This window comes from Pinus tabuliformis, chromosome 5_2, assembly GCF_031772625.1.
Source record: "Pinus tabuliformis cultivar Carrire ecotype Pingquan chromosome 5_2, CPIR1, whole genome shotgun sequence".
Lineage (NCBI taxonomy): Eukaryota > Viridiplantae > Streptophyta > Pinopsida > Pinales > Pinaceae > Pinus > Pinus tabuliformis.
In genome coordinates, this window is record NC_142306.1 from 102,417,923 (window position 1) to 102,434,291 (window position 16,369).

The following is a 16,369-nucleotide window of genomic DNA, read 5'->3' on the forward strand; positions in this document are numbered from 1 at the left end:
CCTGCCCATCTTCGTTCCAAGTTCAGATTATGACATGTTTGTATGTAAAGCTATCAAAGATGAAGATAACAATAGTCATCTAGTGACTGTAGGTCATGTGGTGGGAAGCTCTGTACATGTTTGTATGTAAAGCTATCAATGATGAAGATAACAATACAGTCATCTAGTGACTGTAGGTCATGTGCTGGGAAGCTCTGTCCTGCCCACTTCACTTCAGTTTCAAGTTCAGATTATGACATGTTTGTATGTAAAGTTATTATTTAGCTTGATTTTTGGAAATAACCAGTAGATGTTGTTGATTTGTGGAAATAGCAAATAAATGTTGTTCATAAACTTAACTATTATTTAGCTGCTTGTTCTTGAGAATAGCAAGCAGATATTGTTCATTCTTGAGAATAGCAAGTAAATGTTGTTCATTCTTGAAAATAGCAAGTAGATGCTGTTCATGAAGGTAGCTAATAAAAAAAATCAACTGTTATACTCTTGTCAAAACCCTTAAACTAAAGCTCTGGTAATAAACGCATGTAAAAATGGCACAGAAAAACTTCACTGAACTGTATCAGATTGGTACAGTGAACCACATACAAAATAAATGAAACATTGAGTTTCAACTATTGTACTCTTATCAAAACCCTTAAACTAAAGCTCTGGTAATAAACCCATGTAAAAATCGCACAGAGGAACTATCCTGAGCTGTATCAGACTACTCCCCAAAAGACTGCTATTTCCACGAAACAGCTTAAAATATCCCATGCTTCCAACGCTGAAGCCGATTACCAAACATTGTGAAGATTCAGCTTTAATATCCAAGAAGGAAACTGTAAATGTACACACATATCATAATCTGTCTGCTAAATTCTACCAAGCCCGGTGAAGGAAATTGTGGCTATCGATGGCCAGGGTTGCTTCACTTTGAAAGCAGTATGATGTGCCCTACACTGTATTTTAAAAACTCTGCTACGCCACTCAATAATTCACCATATCCATCCAATTAATTCCGATTAATGCTCCGCCCTCGACTTGTACTGTGCTAACGAAGCCTAAAATGATGGGCCATATATACCAGAGAAGGAAATAACTGAATCATGTTACCTTCCGCTGTATATGGATCCACGGAACTGACCAGTTTTAATCACGGAGGGGTTCCTTAGATAAATCTATTCGTAAATAAATTCTTTGATCAGTTTATCTTAATTTTATTTCTGAAGGACGTTCAACATGGAAATCACAAATCGTATCCCATTTATTACATTAATTTTGTACTTACCAGCTTCGACTTTTCCATATCAGCCCTCTTGCTGTTCTAGTGGCGGATACTTTAAATTTATATTTTTCCATTTGGGAGGGGAACGTCAGGCTAGCTGCTCCCATTTGGCAGCCGGCCAAAGGTAAATATCATTTCTAATTTCTCCATCTGTGCAGTCATTGACCGAAAAGTACAAGGTTGGGGAGCTTGATAAAAGCCACCCACCGAAAATTTATTGGAAAACAAAATCTGGTCATAGTTTTATCTTAAAATTTTGATTGGTCTGTTGAGTTTCCATAGAAGTTTTAGGAGTTGAAGAGATTTAGAATTGTGAACAAAGTTCTACCAGAGGATGACCTGTAAAACTTTAATTGAAACTATTGAGTTCCTGGAAAATTTGAAATTCTGAAGAGATTTAAAATTGTGTAAAACTTCTGGTTCACAATGAGAAACACTTAAAGAAATTTGAAGTTCTGGGTAGGTTTAGAATTGTATAAAACCTCTGGAACAAAGTTCTACCATAACGAAACTATGTCCAAAGCCAAATTTTTAACTGATCTTGAAGATAAAATTTTGCTAGTAAGAAATGTTTTTCAAAGTGGTAATTTTTTAATGAGAAGTAGTGTACAATGAAATTGATTGTTTTTTTCCCAAATTTTGATCAAATTTGCCCTCTTATAAAAAAATTATTTTGCACAATTATACAATTCTTTTGGAATAGAACCCTCTAGATTAGTAGGGCTGTACAGAGCAGAGCGGAGGAGACTACAGCTAAACGGATTAGAAGTGAGGTCTAGTATTTCCAGCACTTTCAGCTGCCCAAACTCGGGTGGAATTCTTCTGTCAAAAAATTCCACGAAATATTTAATGTCCGCAACAGAGAGAGGCTACCAATAGGCGGGGAAAATATAGGATTCAATCCGCAATAAAGTAGCATCATGGCAACCATTCTTTTCGTGTTTGGTCTGCACGAAATACCTGCACACGTTCTCTGAGTTTTCAGCGGTCCAGTTGGAAAGTGAACCATATGCATCGGATATGATGCTCTCCACGTCCCTTTTATGGCAACACGCGGCCATGAACAAGGAGAACAGAGAAGGTTTAACCACCATCTCCCGTCGATTCAAAAACAAAAGCGCGAGGAAGACGTTCAACGGAAGTTAATCGATCCTTCTGCAAATACAGATATTGAATCACAGTGAGTGGTTTTAAATGTATCGACTTTCTGCAAATACAGATATTGATAATCTGATGAATCACGGTGAGTGGTTTTAAATGTATCGATTTAAAACAATATGAATCACAAAAATGTGAATCAAATTCAAAATAATATGAATCAATTCAAAATATTAATTAATATACCTTATTAATTTATATACCTTGCTACGGCCATGATCACAGAGCACAGAGAACGATACTTCTGTGATTCATTTCCCACTCTCTGATTGCAACTTCCTTCATAAGCAAGGGGCTGTGACTTCCTTCATAAGCGAGGGGCTGTGACTTTTGTTATGCCCCATGTAAACACCTATATTTATAATTACAGCAGCAGTTGTCATATAAACTCCTCTGTGTGAACAAAACTAAAAGGATCTAAAGGTGAGTTGATTGGGGAATATGAAATGGAAAATTTGTCATTCAGAGAAAGAAGAAATGGCCTTGTATTCAATAGATTCAATGGCTGCAACCTGGTCAAAAGGCGGTGGAAAAGCCTCCAAAAGTTAATTGGAATTTTGTGCCATTCATATAAATTCAAATCTCCCTACTTTAAAAAAACAAAGCTGACAAGAAAGAAATTGTCATTCAGGGTAAAAAAACAAAGCTGACAAGAAAGAAATTGTCATTCAGGGAAAGAAGAAATGGCCGTGTATTGATTAGATTCAATGGCTGCAACCTGGTCAAAAGGCGGTGGAAAATCCTCCAAAAGTTAATTGGAATTTTGTGCCATTCATATAAATTCAAATGTCTGGAAAATCCTCCAAAAGTTAATTGGAATTTCGTGCCATTCATATAAATTCAAATCTCTGGAAAAAACAAAGCTGACAAGAAATGGGCGTCTTGGCTTGATTGGGAAAGTAACGTGTTGAACCGAAAAATCATTCAGAACTTTCTACTTAGAAAAACCGACACACACAGAGAAACGGGCACGGGGAGAAAAATGGACCTTTTGATTTTGACTTGGGCAAAAAAGGGAGAGTAGAAACTGAAAAATCTTTCACATATTCATTGAAATTCAATTCTGTATACACAGGAAGAAAAGAAAACAGAGAAAATAAACCTATTGATTTGAAACGTGAAAAAGAAAGCAGCAAAGGACCATCTGATTTTGACTGGGAAAAAAATTCCAGAAATTAATTGAAATTTGATCAATCAATAGAAATTTATTCCTGGAACTCTTGGAAAAACGGAACGGAGAAAGAAAAAAGAACTTATCGAGTGGGAAAGAGAGTGGGGAACCAAAAACAAATTTATAAAAATTAAATTCTAATATTAGAAAAAACAAAATCGATAAAGAGAAATGAGCCCCCAATAGTGATCAAATTTGAAGGTCTCTTTTTAATTTCATTTAGAAGTGTATATATTTATTTAACCCTTCAAAGATAAAAGGTTATAAAAAAAATTCACTTTTATTGAAAAGTATATATTAAAATAGTGCCATTCTAAATCTTTAAAATTTAAAGAGTAGCTTCAATAAAACATTATAAAATTTCAATATAACTAGTAAAAAAACAAAAAACAATCTCAAATTCCATTAAAAAAAAGGTAAACGTATGTTTCTTCTATTCATTCGATGATCTTCAAAAGTAATTGGACTTACATAATTGAAAATATAAATATATTTTCCCAATGGAAATGGATTTCTAGTTTTCATTTATTTCCATACATCATAAGTAACATTCCAATCTACCTCATTTAGAGCATGATGTGCAGATTCGATGATCTTCAAAAGTAATTGGACTTACATAATTGAAAATATAAATATATTTTCCCAATGGAAATGGATTTCTAGTTTTCATTTATTTCCATACATCATAAGTAACATTCCAATCTACCTCATTTAGAGCATGATGTGCAGTCAGAGATAGAAACATTAACATATCTAGTGTCTCCAATGAAAGTCTTTATCTATCATCATTTTTTATCTTGTTTAATTTTCAGAAGCCTCTTTCACACACTGATGTGGTTGTTGGGATAACAAGAATAGCTTGTCATAATTGCATCAAATATGGAAAGTCTTCAAACCATTCATGTTCATATACACATAGGTCTCATGCCATACATATGTTTTTTATGGTATGATTTACATATAGCACAAATAAATTCATTCATTTCACCCAAACATCTAGCAGTTTCCACAATAGATGATTCCCCAATAAAACATTTTCCCAAAAGAATACAATCATATAGTAGCCCCGAATATTTTCATCTTTGGAAAACTTTCGAACCTCAATGGATGTAAATGTACCATACCTGTGCTATCTGCAAATTCAAGGGTTCCTCTTTATGCTTTAACTGAAAAATACGACATATGCACTGCAACTACACCTAAAATACTTTCCAAATATCATTTACAAAGCATGCTAATAGAAACATCTAAAGTAGTTTCAATATATGTAATATCAACATGATCCTCTTTGAACTTTTGATTCAACTTATTTAATTCAACGAGCATGTTTGCAAGTATATGGATGCAAATTTGCACTTGAAATATTGTTGCCAACTCATACATTTTTTTCTCCCCTAACGCCCAATCCTAACAAATAATGCATGAGTTTAACAAGTCTTTCCATGACTTATCCTCTTGAGAGCCGCCTAATTTGATGAATTTGTAAGACCACTAACTTAGTGATTTGAAATATATACATTAGCTCTCTCAATTTTTCATGTCCTTTAGTTGATTTTCCAAGCCATGAATAAACTTTGTTTCAAATTTGTTAACATATTGCAACTCTAGAAAATGAGATGAAACCTCATTGATTGTCAATGCTTCCCTATGAAATATGCAATGGAAGGATGACAAGCAGTTGCATTCAGGGTATCTAGCCACAATGTTGATTTCCTCGGGCGTGGATTCTATGGTGCCCAGGATACATTGTGTGACCACAAAGGTTGTCATTACTTCAAGGAGTGTTGCATTAAAGAATCCATAGAACCAAAAACCAAATGTTAATGAAGATATGAGGAGGATAATGAAAAATACCTTATAGTCTAGCATCGAACGATAACTTCCTTCCGTGGATGATGGGTTGCAATTCAAATGAAAATGGAAAAAATGGATGCAGGGAAAGCGCACTCAAGGATAATCACAAAGGAGCGAGAGCACGTGCATAGTTGTTGATTGGTTATTCAATGTGATCTGTCACCCTGTGCTAGGTGTAATAGTACCATGACTGTTGCATGTCTTATTTTTGCAAGTTGCATCATGTTGGCGTAAGTTGGGGGCCTCAGGGAAACATCCCCAAATCATGACATCACTATTAAATTGTATGAGGTCATTTGGACTTTGACTGGTCTCTTCTACCAAACTATCACTAGTCAGAGTGATTTATGCACTAGTACAGACTCGAAATTATCGTAAACTTAAAAAAGTATTGACAAGTTATTAAAAATATTTCCCTTCTTTTGAAATTTAAAAATTTAATCTAACCTTTGTAATTGACGAGTGATTTTGATATTTTAAATTTTTTTCGAAGTGCAATTTTTTTTTAGCCCTTCTAGGAAGGGCCAGGAGCCTAAGGAAGGGCTAGGAAGGTGATCCAGGTGGATATTGGTGGCCACCTGCCAAGTCCACCTGGACCCCCACCATTGTCTTTCTCAGCACTTTCAGTTTCCTTAATTGTAGCACAGTTTACTATTTTTAGCAGTTTTTTCGGGTCCTGAACTTCCGGAGCCGTTTTGAAGCCCTAAACGACGTTTTTTTGGGAATCTGGGGCAACATGGGTCCGTGGACCCATGTTGCCTCCCGAAGTGGTAGTACTCGGATAGATCTTTCTAACGAGCTATTGTACGCGTCAAACGGAGATCATATGCCAAAGTTACGACCCCGGGAAGTTGATGTACCAATTTACCCCCAAACGGGGCCCACAGTTTGGCGTTTCATCTCCTAGGGTTAGGTTTTGGAATGTTAAGGGTTTTCCATTGTTTCTCAACAATAAATAGGCCTTCGAGCCTCATTGTAACACAGTTCAGAGGCATGTAGCCGTCACATCTCTTCTTAGAGATAAGCTACCATCGCCCTAGCTGGTTTATTTCCATTTCTGATTGTAAGCATATTTCAGTATTTTCCATTAATGAAATGAAGTATTATTTCCGATGCATCTTTGTGTATATGGTTATCTCTGTAATTTGCTGCGTTCCTGTTTAAATCCGGATCAGTGGTATCAGAGCGGTCTGCTTTTTCTCTGTTTTTCTTTGCATGTCCCCAACAAGGTCGGGATATAAGGAGTTAGGGCTTGAACTGGTTGAACCTTTGCAAGACCAGCCTCGCAAATCCCGACGGCCTCCCATGGCGGACGAGAAGAAAGACGAGGGGGCAGGAGATCCCATCAAAATCTTGCTCGAAGAAGCCCTCGAGCGACAACGGAACGCGATGATGGACAGCTTTGCCCAGATCCTTCAGCGGCTACCCAGAAGCGGCGCATCGACTTCCAGCAGCTACTCTGGAAGCGCCACACCCTTTAAGGTACAAGTTAATTTTGAAATCCCCATATTCGAGGGTCAGATAGACGCAGATGCCGTAGATAAATGGTTAAATCTGCTAGAAGGTTATTTTTCTGTTCATGAATTTTCGAGTCGGGAAAAGATTGTTTTTGCTCTTCTCAAAGCAGCCCCCCACGTCAAGGACTGGTGGGAAACCTACTGCGAGCAGAAGGATGAAAGTACTGGCTCACTATTCTCAGCCGCACCCACCTGGGATTCGTTCCGGGATGCCATCAAGGAGCAGTACTACCCTGTCGGAAGCTATGAGGATGAATACATAAAGTGGACCACGCTGCGGCAGGGAAGGGACCAAGACGTGCCGAAGTTCACCAATCTTTTCCATACCCTTCGCACAAAGTTGGGTATCAAGGATTCGGAGCAACATTTGATACTCAAATACCGTGGTTGCCTGCACAAGTACATCCAGGAAGAAATACAATTCCTAAACATCCCCTCGCTCGGCGCAGCATACCGATATGCCGTCAAGGTCGAGCAGAAGTTTAAACAAAAGAAGCGAGACTTTGGATCTGCGAATCCAAAGCAGGGGAAAGGTGCCCCTAAACCACAGAACAAAGGACAAAGCCAAGGCGGGACAGCCCAAGACAACCAGCCGAAGCTGCAAGCAAAGAACAGCGCCGCGAAGCCGAGAAAGGACACTGGAAAATGGTGCGAGTTCCATAAGAGCTCCACTCACAACACAAGTGAGTGTCGGGCCAAGCAGTCACTGGTGGCTGAGCTAAAGGTTTCAGAATCAGATGCATGTTCCAACTCTGAGTCAGAACCCGATAAGGGGTATGAAAAAGGGAAGCAGATCATTGATGCGGATCCCAGCGCCACTGTTGCTACCGCAAAGATCCAGAAAAATGAACCCGAAGATCCAGAGGAGGAGGAGCGTCTCTTCCACTCCCAGATGTGGGTAAAGGGCTCCCCGATACAGTTCATTGTTGATAGCGGGAGTCAAAAGAACCTCATTTCGGCAGAGGTCGTGAAGCGGTTGGGCTTACCGACCACAGCACATCCACAACCATACACCATTGGGTGGCTTCACCAAGGACGAGATCTTCGCGTGAGCCAGCAGTGTCGCCTTCCATACAACATCAAGCCCTTCACGGATGAGGTATTGTGTGACATTTCTCCCCTTGAAGTTTGTGATGTATTACTAGGACAACCATACTTGTGGAAGCGACATGCTGTGTATGAATCAAGGCCCCGTGCTGTTATTATTACATTGGGAAATAAGTTGTTCAGGATACCAGAGGTAGCACCACCTGCTGCCATCTCTTTGATTACTGCGAAACAATGCAGTAAGATCATTTCCAAAACCAGGAAATTTGTTTTCCTGATGATACGCCCTCAAGGAAAGAAGAAGACAGTGGCCGCGACCTCCAAACGGGGTCCCTCTGCACGACAACTACAGATGGACAAGGTTGTGGAGGAGTACGAGGACATCTTCACCTCCCCGGCAGGGGTTCCGCTGCACTGTCAAGTCAAGCACTCCATTGATCTGACCCCAGGTGCGCCGCTACCCAATGGACCAATTTATCGGCGCTCCGTTCTGGAGAACAATGAAATCAAGAGCCAGATTCAGGAGCTCCTGCAGAAAGGTCACATCCGTCCGAGTTCATCGCCCTGTGGGAGCCCGATCGTGTTGGTACAGAAGAAGGATGGGACGTGGAGACTCTGTATTGACTATCGGGCGCTGAACAAGATCACTGTCCGTAATAGGTACCCGATCCCGCGGATTGATGACCTCCTAGACCAACTAAAGGGGGCGAAATATTTCAGCAAGATCGATCTGAAGTCAGGATATCACCAGGTACCAATCGAACCCTCTGATGTGTGGAAGATTGCCTTCAAATCCAAGGAGGGCCTCTTCGAATGGTTGGTCATGCCTTTCGGATTGACGAATGCTCCTGCAACCTTTATGAGGCTAATGGATGACATCTTGCGGCCATTCACCAACTCCTTTGTAGTAGTATACTTGGATGACATTCTGATCTTCAGCCAGAGTTGGGAAGAGCACCTCCACCACATCCGACAGGTTCTCCAAACACTGCGGCAACACAAGCTATGTGCCAATTTGGAGAAATGCACTTTTGGCATGACCCAGGTTCAGTATCTGGGATACATCATTGATGAACAGGGGGTGCATGTCGATCCAGCCAAGATCCAAGTCATTCGGGATTGGCCCTCTCCAACCACTCTAACAGAGCTCCGCAGCTTTCTAGGTCTTGCCAACTTCTACCGCAGGTTTGTGTTGGGGTTTTCTCATATTTCTTGGCCCTTGAGTCAAGTCACCAAGGGCGGGGCGAAAGCAAAATTCTTTTGGTCTGAATCTCAACAGAAGGCATTCACGGAGTTGAAGGATCGCCTCTGCACGGCACCAGTGCTCGCGTTACCAGATTTACAACAACCATTTGAGGTCGAGACAGATGCCTCTGACTATGCTATTGGGGCAGTCCTTACTCAACATGGACATCCAGTGGCATATCACAGTGAAACACTTTCAGACATAGTCCGGAAGTACCCCACTTATGATAAAGAGATGTATTCCATTGTACAGGCCTGCCGACAATGGAAGCATTACATTTTGGGGAAGGAAACGGTCATCCACACAGACCATCGACCTCTGCAGTTCATACAGACCCAAGGGAAATTGCAGAATGATCGCCATCAGAAGTGGTCTACATACCTGCAACAGTTTCACTTGAATATCAAGTATAAAAAGGGCAACACCAATAATGTTGCAGATTGCCTCAGTCGACCACCGATCATGGCGCTAACCACCGTGCTCAACTCTTGTGGGCACGAGACTTCTGATTGGCCACTTCTCTACAAAAGCGACCCAGAATTCGGCCACACATACCAGACACTCTTGGAGGGTCGGCATGTTGCAGATTTTCACCTCCAGGATGCCTTATTATGCCACCTCGGTCACCTTTGTGTTCCTTCAAGCGAGCGTGCCAAGATGATTTGGGAAGCACACTACAGTCGGGCTGCTGGGCATTTCGGGGTCGAGAAAACAGTGGCAGTACTGCAAAATTATTTCTATTGGCCGAATCTTCGACAGGATGTTGGGAAGTACATCCGATCATGCACTGCCTGTGCCATTGCCAAACCGACCATTAAGAAGCACGGCCTCTATACCCCGTTGCCTACCCCTAGTCGACCGTGGGAATCCATCTCCATGGATTACATGTCAGGCCTTCCTTCCACTAAGCATGGGAATGACTGTGTTTTTGTGGTCGTCGACAGGTTCTCGAAGATGGCCATTATGGTGGCCTGCAAGAAGAATATCATAGCAGAAGCCACTGCTAAACTCTTCTTTGAACGAGTGTGGGTGCACTTTGGGATCCCACAGTCTATCATCTCAGATCGGGACAGTCGGTTTCTCAGCACATTTTGGTCCAGTCTCTGGTCAATGCTGGACACCAAACTCACGAAGTCCACAACCTTCCATCCTCAAACTGATGGCCAGACAGAGGTTGTCAATAGGATGATTGTGCACATTCTGCGCATGTATAACTCAAAGCATCCACGCACATGGGACGAGAGCCTTCCCTATGTTCAGCACAGCTACAACCGAGCTCTTCACAGCTCCACTGGCCATAGCCCTTTTCAGGTGGGTTTGGGATTCCAGCCACTATGCCCCATTGATGTGGCCATGCCCCTTGCAGCTACTCACATGAATTCAGCTCATGTCCAGTCCGAAACAGATAAGGCCACCAGCTTCATTGAGCGCATCCAACATATTCGCCAGCAGGTCCATGACATTCTTGAGAAATCAAATGCCAAGTACAAGCAGCGACATGATCAACACCGGGTGCCACACAAGTTTCAGGTGGGCGACAAAGTCTGGTTGCATTTGCAAAAGGAACGCCTTACTGGAGCCTATCGGAAATTGAGACCACTCCGATATGGTCCTTACACCATTACTAAGGCTATGGGAGACAATGCATTTGAGCTCAGCATTCCCCCATTCCTTGGCCTGCACCCAGTGTTCAATGTGGACTGCCTTCGGCCATACTTTCCACCATTGCTAGACACATCCGACATTGCAGAACAGCTCAAACCCACAGAATTAAATCCAGATTGCATGGAACAAGCTGCAACTGATCGGATCATGGACACACAGATCAAGAACACTCGCCAACAGAATATCCAACTGTATCGAGTTGTCAAAGCAGGCCAACTCCTTCAGCAGGGCAAGTGGCTCACTAGGGAACAAGTTCAGCAGAAGTTTCCTCATCTCATGGAGGAGCTCAACGCAATGGGGACCATTGCTTCCTAAGGGGGGAGGAATGATCCAGGTGGATATTGGTGGCCACCTGCCAAGTCCACCTGGACCCCCACCATTGTCTTTCTCAGCACTTTCAGTTTCCTTAATTGTAGCACAGTTTACTATTTTTAGCAGTTTTTTCGGGTCCTGAACTTCCGGAGCCGTTTTGAGGCCCTAAACGACGTTTTTTTGGGAATCTGGGGCAACATGGGTCCATGGACCGATGTTGCCTCCCAAAGTGGTAGTACTCGGATAGATCTTTCTAATGAGCTATTGTACGCGTCAAACGGAGATCATATGCCAAAGTTACGACCCCGGGAAGTTGATGTACCAATTTACCCCCAAACGGGTCCCACAGTTTGGCGTTTCATCTCCTAGGGTTAGGTTTTGGAATGTTAAGGGTTTTCCATTGTTTCTCAACAATAAATAGGACTTCGAGCCTCATTGTAACACAGTTCAGAGGCATGTAGCCATCACATCTCTTCTCAGAGATAAGCTACCATCGCCCTAGCTGGTTTATTTCCATTTTTGATTGTAAGCATATTTCAGTATTTTCCATTAATGAAATGAAGTATTATTTCCGATGCATCTTTGTGTATATGGTTATCTCTGTAATTTGTTGCGTTCCTGTTTAAATCCGGATCAGAAGGGTTCAATTTTGAATGTTGGCCCCCAACTAAAAAGACACCAGGATGGCAAAAAAGCGTTGAGACTAACAAATATTAATCACTGTGCAAAGTAATATAATAATCCCTACATATGATTATTATAATATTGTATAATATTTAATATTATCATTATAATAAGAGGATTACCCTTATATAAATTTTGTGTATGAAGAAAAACAACAGATATAAAATGATTGGAGTTCGAAAATTTTAATATAAAGTAATTTTAGAGAAAGTGGAAATAACCGCGTATTGACTTCATCAAGAAGTAACTGGGTAAAGAAAGTGGTGAAACCTTTTCATTGAAACAAGGAAAGCTGTGAAGCAGAAATCCCTGCCATAAATTATTGCGCCATATGTTTGAAAATCGAGGCAGTCAAGTGCAAACCAACACCTCTGGCATGGACAGAGCCCGGTTTTCTGCCTTCAAGCAACTGGTGTTTGCATCATTTATTGCACCCTCGGATACAATTTACAAATGTAAGCCATGCATGCAAACTAATATCCCAATATATTGGGAAAAACAATTATCACTAACCCACCATACCGTAATCGGAATCACTTATTGTATTTTTCAGCTTACTGTATTTTTCATCTTTTTCTGTATAGCTTATTGTATTTTTCAACTTACTGTATTTTTCAGCTTTTTCTTTAGATGAAAAAAAAGTGATAATTAATGTACCAAACAAAAAGGCAGAAATATGCCTTAGCAAACCTATTAGAATTACAAATAGTGATCCCTCAAACTGCATGGAATTGGACTTCGATTGGGAGCTTTCTTCGAATAAAATCCACACTTTGAAAGAGCCAGCTCAGTTTCCTCTGAACCAACTCCTCTCATGAACTAGTAACATGAAAATGGCAGGTCTGAATGATGATAAATTGTTGGAATTGGCTTCCGGTGCAAAATTTTAATGATGAAGTTTCTGCATTTTTACGCCGATATGCATCCCTCTTATTAGAATCGGCAACTTAATCATTTTCTTAATTAATCTTTTTGATCGGATGGCCTGAATTGAAAAATGCCAGTATATTCTCGTAGTCGTCACTAAATCAATGAATAAAATTCGCAACAGTAACTTTCTTGCATGTCTAGATCACATGTTTAAAACATACTCAAATTCATTTTTACAAAACATGATTAAAAAGGTATTGTGTCTCTTGTTGATAACCACATATGTAGGATTAAGAAAAAATGAAATAAAAAAATTAGTGTCAAACACCCGTCTTTGAAAGTGCCTTTGAAAGTGGTCTCTTTGCATTCTGAAACGTATGAATGTTCAAAATTCGAGTAATAAGGACACATTTTCATCCATTACAATGACGGTTGAAGCATTTATGCCCGACAATCATCCATAACCACGACAATGAGGTATGTAGGCATAAATTCAAGTAATAAGGACACGTTTTCATCCATTACAATGACGGTTGAAGCATTTATGCCTGACAATCATCAATAACCACGACAATGAGGTATGTAGGCATCGATTGATGAAACATTTCTTTAATTCAGTTAAGTACAGTCGAAATATGAAACGTTTTGCCTATTTGTATTCTCCTCCACCAGGGGTTTTGAGCTTTTAGTTACATTACAAAGGTTCAAACCTCATAGTAGGGTGCGATAGTACTCGTAGCTTAGAGAGAGTCGGGCTTTATCCACTATGGTGTGTTGCTCATGTGTAAATGTTTTAATTTTTAATTTAATTCAGCAAATCACATTGATTTTTAATTAATTCTGGAAATCCCATAAATTAACAACTTTTCCTCAATCCGACTTGCATCCTGCTCAAGAATGGCAAGGAGGAGGAAATTGGACTTTAGTGCCTCCAGTTTGTTTCCTGAATCCCTCTTCATATCTTTAGGTTTTGTTGATCTCTTGTTTTGAATATAGACAATATTGATCCATATTGATATACGTTGTATGTTATGCAAGAGGAAAACCTTGAGATCGGGGAAGTTATCAGGGTTTTAAGTGCCGAAGAAACCCTGAAATCCTGCAATCAACCCCATGTAACCTGAGGCTGCTTTAGAGAGATAATATACCAAACTGTGGACGGCAGGGAAACAACTTCTTCAGAGGAAAGAAACCAGTGGATAGCATGGAGTCAACTTCTGCAGGTTGCGACTACAGAATTGGGAAGATTATAGTTGTAACGACCCCTTCTATATGGAAAAGGAGCATAGTGCTGAAACAGTCTTGTCTGTGGAAGGGATAGGATAACATAGATTTAAGGGTTTTACTGATTTCTCTGTTTATTCAAACCTCTTTAAGGGTTTTCAATTATTGTAGCTAAATAAGTAATAGTTGACTGTAACAGGCTTTAAAATTTTATTCCAGATCTGTAACAACTCCTTTATTATCTTTTTTCTCAAGATTTCAAAACTAGATATATTAATGTTCAATACTTTGGATTTCTATGATTATGTTTTGCCTTGATATATTTTTTTAACTTTCAAAACTAGATGGTAGGTTCAATACTTGTAAATTTCTATCATTAAGTTTTGCATTATCACATTGTAAAATGATATAGAGTGAGCAAGCAAGCAAATGTATAGTGCATACCTATAAATTTTTCCAATTCTCTAGTGTAATATACAGTGCATTCCTTTAAATTTTTACTATATATTTTATAATTTTGTTTTCTTCGATTCGCGTGTTGTTCCCAAACAAAAGGAAAATACTCTTAATCATTCAGTACCTAGTGTTCTTGAAACGAAAATTTGATGTTATGATATTCTTGATATAGTATTGAAACCACCAACGGAAGTAGATTTCGTAATGGAGTAATCAAGCCCAAAAGTAATATTGTTAATATTATTATCAATGCATTTACTTTTGTTTTATTTGAGGTGAAAGTGAATAACTAATTTAATTTAATATAAATGAATTTTATTAATCTAAAAAAAATAAGTTTAGATAATCTTTTTTTTTTTATGATTTAAGTTGATTGATGAATAAATTTGTTGTAAAAAACAAAAATAAAATTTTGAAATAAGAAAATTTCTCATTCCTTATTTTTTATATTTAAATATTTGATTTTTACAAAACATTATTTACAAACAAGTTGTCAAATTTAAGAATTCTAAGGAATTAGTGGAATCATTTTAATGCAACTAGATATATTGAGCTTAGAGGTCTTTTCTAACCCATTATGGGCAATGGTATGGTGAATTAAGTGTCAACATGGGGGCTAAGTTAGCTCATTATGAAGTAATGGTATGATTGATTAAATGTTTGTCTATAAATATTAACATGAAGGCTAAGTTAAAAATATGATAAATGGTTAAAGGTTATGACCTTGTTTACAGAGGCTAGAGTCATTAGTTGCACTAAATGTTTAGAGAGTTTGAATAGTTTTTTAGTGGGGGAAATGGATCGCTGGTGGCCTAGCTTCATTGTGTGACAAGTTTCATGTGAAGGTCATAACCTCTGGTTATGCCGATAGGCGTCCCTCCTATTGGAATTCGGCACTTTAATCATTTTGTTAATTAATCTTTTTGATCTGATGGTGTAAATTGAAAGATGCCAGTATATTCTCATCGTAGCCACTCCATCAATGAATGAAATTGAAAGTGGTAACCTCCTTGCATATCTAAATCAAGTGTTTAAACCCTACTTAAATTAATTTTTTACCAAATGATCATTAAAAAATTATTGTGCCTCTTATTTATTTCCACATATGTAGGATTAAGAAAAAATGAAATAAAAAAATTAGTGTCAAACACCCGTCTTTGAAAGTGCCTTTGAAAGTGGTCTCTTTGCATTCTGAAACGTATGAAATCACAAGTTTGATGGGTAACCGGTGCACAATAGAAGTGCACAAGGGGTTTCTCATAACACAAATCAAGATTTCACCACAAAATTTTCCGCTAGATTCTGGCACCAGAAAATCTAAAAAGTCGCACTAAAGACAACTCCTTTACAATGTAGTTCTTATATTGAATCTCGTTTATGTTTATTATTATTGTTTTGTATTATTGCATTATTTACGTTTATAATATTGATGCCATGGATTTAGGGCTTAAGGGGTTTAAAATATTTAATATGACATATATTCTCTCATTTTCAAAACCAAACACTGTGAGCCTTGTCGGGTGTTGCATTATAATTGTCTTGCTTTCCGTTGGTAAAATATTAATTGCTAGGGTTTATTAATCATTTGGGTTTTTAATATTAGTTTGTTGGGTTTATTGATTCCTTGGGTTTATTGATTGCTTGAATTTATTAATCATTTGTAGTTCATTAAACCCCAATATTAAAGGTTTAATCCGTTAGGTTTATATTTTTTATCCTTTTAGTTTATTTATTCTTGGAGTTTATTATACTAAGAATATCTAAGGTTTATTGATCACTTTGGTTTATAATATTAATAATCATGCGAGTTTATCAATCTTTTGTGTTTAGAATATTAATTCCTAGGTTTTATTAATCTCTTGGGTTTTTAATATTGATCCTTGATTCTTGATCCCTTAGGT

General features: G+C 38.8%; 1 long non-coding RNA gene across 2 annotated transcripts in view; it reads right to left on the reverse strand.

The window, feature by feature from the left end:
* Positions 1-1,833: 1,833 nt before the first annotated feature.
* LOC149157713 (uncharacterized) overlaps positions 1,834-16,369 on the reverse strand; it is a 61,983-nt gene continuing 47,447 nt past the window's right edge. The window contains exons 2-3 of one of the 2 annotated variants that reach the window (XR_016261635.1): positions 2,609-2,774; positions 1,834-2,419 (exon numbers count right to left, since the gene is read on the reverse strand). This is a non-coding gene — a long non-coding RNA (uncharacterized LOC149157713). The remainder of the gene's footprint in view (positions 2,420-2,608; positions 2,775-16,369) is intronic. The other variant, XR_016261636.1, reaches the window with a different exon arrangement.